Here is a 9,230-nt window from a genome sequence, read left to right on the forward strand (position 1 = left end):
TGGAGAATAAAGCAAAAATTGTGTTTTTAACTGATTTGAGGACCTATTAACTGCAGAAACTAAAGACTTTCCTTCCCCCAAAAGATACTAGCACTGAACATTGACCTCAGGTACCTAGGTCAATGTTGGCAATTTTTACTCTAAAATATGGGAAACATCATTTCAGTTATGTTAGAGATTTTTATTACCTCTAAACCAAAGTGTTTGGGCAACATGCTCTTTTAGCATAATTTTATCTTATTAAGCAAGGTGCTTATTTTTATTATCATTATTAATGTATATTAATTGTATGAATTAATGGGTTTGACTGTGACATATACTCATATATCATGCTTTGATCATATCCACACTCTCTATTTCCCTCCTTTTCCCTCTCCTTTCTCTTACTCCCTCCATCCCAGTTCCTTTCCCTTCCCTAACAACCCCTCTTCTACTTTCAGGACATCATTTTGGGGTTTTTGAGGTTTTGTTTTTGATTTTTAGTTTCCACATATGAGAGAAAACATATGATACTTATCTAACTTATTTTGCTTCACATGCTGACCTCCAAATCTATTTTCCTACAAATGACATGACTTTATTTTTCTTTATAGCTGAATAAAACTCTGTTGTGTCTATATATCACATTTTCCATTTTCTTTATCCATTCATCTGTTGACTGACACTGAGGCTAATTCCGCAATTTGGGTATTGTGAATAGTGCCACAATGAACATAGGTATGCAGAGAACTATTTTATATGCTGACTTCATTTACTTTGGGTATATACCCAGGAGTAGTATAGCTAGATCATATGATAGCTCTATATTTTTAGTTTCTTTTTTTTTAAAGAGAGAGAGAGAGAGAGAAAGAGAGAGAGAGAGAATTTTTAATATTTATTTTTTAGTTTTTGGCGGACACAACATCTTTGTTTGTATGTGGTGCTGAGGGTCGAACCCCGGCCGCACGCATGCCAGGCGAGCGCGCTACCGCTTGAGCCACATCCCTAGGACACTATATTTTTAGTTTCTTAAGAAACTTCCACATAGTGTTTTCCATAATGATTATACCAATTTGCATTCCCATCAGCAGTGTCTAAGTGTCCCTTCCTCTCCAAATTCTCCCCAACATTTGTTATTCTTGGGGATTTTTTCTAATTTTGTCTTGTTTTTGTTGGTTTTGATAACAGCCATTCTGTCTAGGTTGAGTTGGAGTCTCAATGAAGTTTTTGATTTGCATTTCCCTGATGGCTAAAAATGTTGAGTATTTCTTCATTTTTGTATTGGTCATTTGTACTTCTTTTGAGAAATATCTGTCCAGATCTTTTGTGTGTTTGTTGATTGGGTTACTGGTTCTTCTGTTTTTTGACTTTTTTATATATCCTGGATATCAATCCTCTGTCAGACAAATAGCTAGCAAGAATTTTCTCCTATCCTGTAGATGGACTCTTCACTCTGTGATTGTTTCCTTCGCTCTGCAGAAGCTTTTCAATTTGATGCAATCCCATTTGTCAATTCTTCCATTTATTTCCAGGGGTATTGGAGGCCTGTCGAGGAAATCACTGCCTGGTGCCAATATCTTGAAGGGGTTCCTCCGTTTCCTCTAGTAGGTTCAAAGTTTCAAGTCTTATATTAAGAATTTTGATCCAAGTCACAGAGCTGCCTATGAGGACTCAGCAACCTCCTGATGAACTCCCTTCTCACTCCTTCTTCCACAACTGCCTTCCATAGGCCATTTCCGCCCAAGCAAAGGAATCGTATGGTATGTCCACTATCCAGGACCTCCACTCTTTCTACCTCTTTACTGATTCAAGTAAGGGTGGTAACCTGCTTCCTGCTGATACTGAGGATTGTATCCATATAAGAAATCAACAGAGAAACGTCAGGAAGACCCCCTACTACTGTCCAAGGGATTGCTGATGATTACCATAAAAAAGAAACTAGTGAAGGCATTTAAGAAGAAATTTGCCTGCAATGGTAGAATAATTAAGCATCCAGAATATTGAGAAGCAATTCAGCTACTGGGTGATCAGCACAAAAACACAAGCCAGTTCTTGGTAAAGACTGGACTGACTCCAGATGATCAGCTGAAGGTTTGTGGGGTTTAAATGCTTATGGCTCACTGAAATTGTGAGGATTTCCTGTTATTATTCCAATTGCTGGGGCTGGGGATGTGGCTCAAGCGGTGGCGCGCTCGCCTGGCATGCGTGCGGCCCGGATTCGATCCTCAGCACCACATACAAACAAAGATGTTGTGTCCGCCGATAACTAAAAAAATAAATATTAAAAATTCTCTCTCTCTCTCTCTCTCTCTCTCTCTCTCTCTCTCCCCCTCTCTAAAAAAAAAAAAAAGACATGAACTAGTACCTGTCATTTTGTTGTTTTTCTTCTGATTGCTTTGAATAATCTATGTTCACTTGTTTCTCCTTTATTCATCTTAAAGTTTTGATGGTTTACTGGATTAATAATGCTTGGATCCAGTTAAAGAATTTATAGAAAAAGGAAGGAAGACAGAAAGAAAGAATAAGATAAGAAAGAAAAAATGGGTCAAAAATTCCTCCTACCTGAGATACTTGAGTCTTCTAATTTGGGAGTCTTCCAGGCATAGTAGAAGATAATGGGTCACAGAAGAAGCTGGTTGTGATTCCTCTCAACTTCGACCAACTGGATCCAGATGGTACGTAGGCACACCCTGTCCCATGTGTCTCACCAGGCAGATTACGATAATATTGGCAACAGAACAACTGTATTCACTCCTGACATCTTTTGTATGCACACTCAGGAGCCTGCTAAAAGTCAGAGGCACTGAGAATCTTAGTGTGTGGACTGAGCTTCAGGAGTCTGTGGACCGGCCAGGTTGGTACACATTTGCCCCAGAAGCCCTCAGTCTGTGAGCCGGGTGAATGGCAAACATCAAAGTCAGGAGTATCCTGGAACGCATTTGTCAGTGGGGTAAGCAATCACACTGCTAAGTTCTGCACTGGATAACAGGGACACAGGCAGGGTCAGGGTGTAGGGGTAAGCTAAATGATTTGCCAGTTTCCTTTTTTTTTTTAATTTTTGATTTGCCAGGTTCAGTCTAAGTGCTGTTAGACTTGCCCCCCATCCCCACTAAACCTCATATGATTGGTCTTGCTCTTTATCACAGAAGTCCGGGTCACAGACCCCTGAGCCCTCCAGTCCCCTTCCAATCACAGCCCACATTCCCCACTTCTCTAACCCCTCTGCAGAGTTGTGACAGACACTTTCTCTATCCACTACTATCTCAACCATTTCATGTGGCTCTCTTCCCTCAATCACTGCAGTGGGGTGTCCCTAGGGAGTTTTAATTGATTGTTCTATTTTCTGATTCCTAGGGCAGTTTAGTCCCTAACAGAAGACCCTTCTCAAGATGGCTCCTGGTTATAGCACCCTTAGAGTCTGCTGAGTGATATAATGAATCCCTTCTCTAAAACTGGTTTGTTATGCAGGAGGAGCACCTCTCTAAGCAGCACCTTGGCAGTAGGCAAGAACAAGCACCTTATAAAAGGTGGCAAGAAGGAAGCCAAGCAGAAAATTTTCTAAGAACATTTGGTATAATGTTTTAAAACACTAGCTATGTTCAATATGAGAAATACTGGGAAAATATTAGCCACAAGAACTCAAGGAATCAAAATTGCATCTGATGGCCTCAAGGGTCATGTGTTTGAAGTAAGTCTTGCTGATCTGCAGAGTAATTAAATTGCATGTAGAAAATTCAAGCTAATTACTGAGAATGTGCAGGGCAAAACTGCCTAACTTCTAATGCATGGATCTTACCAGTGATAAAATGAGTTTCATGGTCAAAAGAGTGGCAGACCATGATTGAAGCTCAAGTTCATGTCAAGACTACGGATGGCTATTTTCTGCATCTGTTCTTTGTTGGTTTTACTTTTAAAAATGCAACAATCAAATGCAGAAGCCCTCTTATACTCAGCACCAACTGGTCTGCCTAATCCAGAAAGAGATAACAGAAATCATGACCCCAGAAGTGCCAAATTGACTTGAAAGAAGTGATCAATAAATTGATTCCAGACAGCTTGGGAAAGATATAAAAAAGTTTCACCAGTCTATTTATCCTCTTTATGATGTCTTTGTTAGAAAAGTAAAAATACTGAAGAAGCCCAGGATGGAAATGGGAAAACTCATGGAGCTTCTTGGTGAAGATAGTAGTTCTGGAAAAGCTACTAGGGATAAGACGACAAGCACTAAGTTGAACACATTGATGGACATGAACCACCGTCCAAGAATCCATTTAAAATTTAGAATTTTAATAGTGACAAATAAAAAGTCTTATTTATGGGGAGAGAAAGCTTGTAAGAACCACAGGTTTGCCTCACAGTTAGGTCTGCCAGTTTGCTGTTGTCATTGAGGTTTTCTGCCATCTCCCACTTACCTTATGCTTGCAGGGTCAGTTCCCCACCATGGTTCACCACCCCACCATGAATAGGGTAGCCGGGACTGAAGTTTCAAACACTTTGTACTTTTCTCTGATTTATCTTTCTCCTTCTCCATGCTGATATGGTTTCCTGTCACTTCTCTGTTGGTTTCAGAGTTCTCCTCTTTCTCTATTAGGAATACAATTTCCGCTTTGTTGCCCCGACTCTTCTCACTTACAGAGTCATGTGAAGGGTACTTCTCTTCTGCCATCTTCCCACTAGACAAGGTTCTATCCTCTGTCACTCAAGATGACTATCCAGCCCAGGGTCCACTCACCATTCTTGGATCCCCTGTGTATCTTTATTTTTATTTTTCCTCATAAACACTGCCTCTAAAAGAACAGCAGGAAAAAAGGAAAGATTGATAAAGGTAGACCAGTTGTCTCTGTTCCTTTGGAGGTCTAGGGACAATGATTAACAAAATTCTCATTTTTATATGATGTTTCTTCTATCACAGAAGTTGAACTCACATAGGGATTTGAAGATGGCAGATAAATTTTGAGCCAAGTTAAAATAAAATCAAACAGTCTAAAAATCATCACAAAAGAATATTCATCCACTCTTTCCAACAGTGGAAAGTGTAAAGGATTTTCCAAACTCTGCAAAAAATGTGAAAAAAATTTTCATGTTACTTTACTTACGGTCAATGTGGGAGGAGGGAGAAGAATGGATCTCAGACCAAAGATTCCAGAGTCACAACCTAGAAAGGGGGAAAAAAAGGAGAAAAGGATCTGGAGCTGGAACAGGCTGGGCAGCTGACAGTCTGTGGATACCAGATGAGTTTGCTTCAACTACAGCAGCTGGGAGCAGCCCAATGATTTAAGGGCCTTGTGACGTCTTCCACACACAAAGGACATGGTGTGCTTCTCATGCCCTGATTTTTACTTCCCAAGATATGAAAAATACACACTTTGAACTACGACGTTGAATGAATGAGCTCTTGATATAAACAGTGTTTATATCAACATGCTATTTATTTTTAAAAATTGCCTGTGAATTTTTAAGCTTCAAAACTTGTGGTGAGGAAAAGATGCAGTAATAACTTCATCTTGAATTTAATTTTTTATTGATTCATTCAATGAATAGACCGTATTACCATTATCAGCTATTAAAGCTATTGACAAGTTATTATGAACAGCCATACTTACCCTATCAGAATCCATCCCAGAGATCTCAACAATTACCAAAAATAGAAGAATAACTATCCACACTAAAGCAGCATTGGGTGATTAAAAAAAAAAATGTTTGCACACAAATGAGGGCTGGGAATATAGCTCAGTTGGTAGAATGCTTGCCTCGCACGCACAAAGCCCTGGGTCCAATTCCCAGCACCACAAGAAGAAAAAAAAACATAAATGATCAAAACATACATGTTTCAGGAGATTTAGATGAATTTCAGGCTTATCTTTTTGTATAAAGGACGTTACCTAATAGTCGCCAATTATGACACTAAAGAAAGACAACATCTTGATAATTTATTTCCACACTACAATTTCTCCAAGGTTAAGTGGGCTTGGTGGCTCACAGTGCAGCAGAAAATGCTGTGGGGAAACATTTGCTGTGTTCTCCCTGCTGAAGGAGTGCATTGATTGGTGACTAAGCTGTTTGTATTGGAAGCATTATCACTCACTTTGCCATTGAAATCACCCTGTTGGGAAGGTAAAGGTCAGAAGCTTGTGGGTCCTTCCAACTCAGCCCAGAGACAGGGTTCAGGCTACAGCTGATCCACACCAGACACACAGGGAACAGTCTCCATAACCAGACACAATGTCGGGAGGAGGGCTCAGAAGCATCACTTGGCAACTGATGGAGCCATTTGGCAGGTCATGAGAGTCTCCTCTGAAAAACTCAAAAAAGACTTGAAGTGTTTACCACTTTGTATTTGGGGGAGAGATAATAAATTAAATGTCAGTATGATGGAGTAAGAAAAGGAACCTCACTGCAGTAAGTAGATGCTGATTATGATTGGAGATCTGGGGAGAAAACAAATCATTTTTGGCAGCATGGAAAGAAATGAATATGTGTGTCAAGGTTAAAGAAAAATCTCTTCTGATCGAAGTGGAGACTTGCTTTGCAACCGGTAGGAGAGTTACTGCCTGGCTAGGAGAGAAGAACATTATGAATCTAGAGTGGAGAAATGTAGTCTGCTTGATCCTGAAGTAGACGTAACATTGGAAATAATGAGAGAGAAAGAGGCTAAGGTGGGACCAGACTGAAGAGAAAGGTTTTTTATCTTCTGACCATAATTTCATGAATATTTTTCGCACAGCTCCACTTCACACAATAAGGAGCAGCTGCCTGCAACCCTATGTCAAGGATTCTAAGATGGTTTGGGGGCTTTTGATAAAATATTAGCAATGTCTGCCATACAAGGTGAATAGAGGTCCCCATGCTGCAGGTCTGCTGACTTAGTCCTATAGTAGCGGGGAACCATGAGAAGTTCAAAAGCAAACCAACTTTATTAAACAGAGATACAGCCTTTATATCAACATGCTATTTATTTTTAAAAGTTGCCTGTGAATTTTTAAGCTTCAAAACTTGTGATGAGGAAAAAATGCAGTAATAACTTCATCTTGATTTAATTTTTTATTGATTTGTTCAATGAATAGTTTTGTGTGACTACACAAAGAACCAGGAATGAATGAGGGTAAGAAAATTTCCTTCTGAGATCCAGGAGTTTAGACCGATAAGAGAGACAGAGAAGTAAACCAACCACCAGAGCTACTGAGGGATACATTGAAGATACAGGGGTAGCTGAAAAGTGGTCCCTAAAAGACATCCATGCCCAATCCTTGGAACTTGTGAAAGTTACTTTATATGGAAAAAAAGGAAGGAAGGAAGGAAGATTTTTACAGATGTGATTAAGAACTCATGGCTCAGGAGGCAGAGGCAGGAGGATCGCAAGTTCAAAGCCAGCCTCAACAAAAGCGAGGCACTGAGCAGCTCAGTGAGACCCTGTCTCTAAATAAAACACAAAATAGGGCTGGGGATGTGGCTCAGTGGTCAAGGGCCCCTGAGTTCAATCCCCAGTACCAAAAAAAAAAAAAAAAAAAAAAAACAACTCATGGAAGGGTGGCTTATTCAGGACCCTTGGGGCCGGTTTCTGAACTGATTCTGGCTGACTGAAACAACAACAAAAAAAAATTCCATGGAAGGTGGGATACAAGAATGTCTATAGAGGGTTAATAGAGTCTGGAAGGGTTAGAGGAACAAGCTCAGAAAATGGAGAGAACCCCAGAAAGCTCCAAATGTGAACGGAAGGAACAAGATTTCAGGGGGCAGCTACCCCAACTGGAAATACGGAATGCATTCCTGCCATCTCTATTTCTTTGTGTTCCTATCTCCAATCCAAAATTCCAGAAAGTACATTCTGATGGAATAAGATTTACACTGTTAGAGGTGAAAGAGAAAGAATGCCCCCCACTTCAGCTTCCTCTGGGGAAAGAGAAGGAGGGATTCCACAACTATTACACATAAGGGGATTCTGCCCCATATTCCATAAGGTTTTACTATTAACAACCAGAAAAAACAAAGACCCATACCAGGAGACACCTAATCCAGTCTTAGGTGGCTTTTGAGCTTATCTGGTCATCTGTCAATCCAGTTGTCTTATTTAAATCAGAACCTACCAAGCAAATAGAACCCAGCCATAGGTGTTTGTACAGTTGAATTATTTATCATACGCACGCGCGCGCGCGCACACACACACACACACACAGTAAGTCCTACATGTTAACCCCTCCACTGCCTGACATGCTCAGCCCTGAACTGTCTATTAGTCCTCTTTCCTATTTTCATGTCTCATTACTGCACTCCTGACCACCAAGTGTAAAATTAATTCAAAGGGATTTGGGAAGGAGGAAAGAGAATATGGGGTTGAGTCAAAAGATATCACATATGGCTCCTCTGGACTTTACTGCACCTGTGTTCTTAGAACTTTAACGTGCAATCCCCCATGTATCCTGGGCACTGAGAGCAAACAGTGCCATTGCTTGCAACTAATGAAATGTGTACCTCATTGCTTAGCAACCCCATGCTGTTTATGTGACTAACTCCTGGCCTAGACATATATGAGTATAACTTGGACTCTCTGGAGAATGTAACTGAGTCACAGTTCTACTTTTATGAGATCAGGGAAGAATAAAAACATTATTTACCTACGTGGTTGCCCACAGTTCCTGAAATGAAGCAGAACTCTAGGACCTTCAGGTGAGATGACTCAGAAGATGGAGGAGAGATAATGAGGATAAATGAGGGCAGCAAGTTTCAAGAACAGGCTGGAAATAAATCCTATTAACATCATCCTTGTGAAGAGATCTGAGTGTCTCTGCCACCCTGGCTCCCAGTATAGGTCTGAGATGATCTATAGTCAGCAGATTCTAAGTTAGACACAAACAATGCCTTACCATTGTTCTGAAATGGAGTTTATGCCTCGAAGTTTCCTGGAAAGAATGCAATATTTATACTTTATGGATAAGATTAAATGCAAATTTTCTAAACATTTAGCTAATACATACCCAACTATTTACAGATATACCATATTGCTATGACTTAAATAAGCCCATAAAATTCACCTGTAGACCACTGGAATCTGCTGTCTTCCCTCCACAGGTTAGTCCCCGGAGTCATGATCTGTCTCTCCCCTCTGCTGACGCCTTCTTGCCGCAATATCAGAGGAAGCACAATCCATGAAACAGTCAAATGACAGTTCTGCCACCAGGTAGTAGTATGCCATAAGCAACTCTCCAAATCCCAGATTCCTTATATGAAAAAGGTAAAATAATAACACTTTATAG

The 9,230-nt window shown here is 40.2% G+C and overlaps 2 pseudogenes across 2 annotated transcripts; both read left to right on the forward strand.

Annotated features, from left to right (window-relative positions):
* Nucleotides 1–1,741: 1,741 nt before the first annotated feature.
* Nucleotides 1,742–2,085, forward strand: LOC308633499 (eukaryotic translation initiation factor 1-like; annotated as a pseudogene). The gene has a single exon. The product of its transcript is annotated as a eukaryotic translation initiation factor 1-like (transcript).
* A 1,489-nt stretch (nucleotides 2,086–3,574) lies between these two features.
* On the forward strand, nucleotides 3,575–4,367 carry LOC308633500 (small ribosomal subunit protein eS1-like; annotated as a pseudogene). The gene has a single exon. The product of its transcript is annotated as a small ribosomal subunit protein eS1-like (transcript).
* The last annotated feature ends 4,863 nt before the right edge of the window (nucleotides 4,368–9,230 follow it).

The sequence above is a fragment of the Spermophilus citellus genome (genome assembly GCF_964194105.1).
Source record: "Spermophilus citellus genome assembly, chromosome: 14".
Classification (NCBI taxonomy): domain Eukaryota; kingdom Metazoa; phylum Chordata; class Mammalia; order Rodentia; family Sciuridae; genus Spermophilus; species Spermophilus citellus.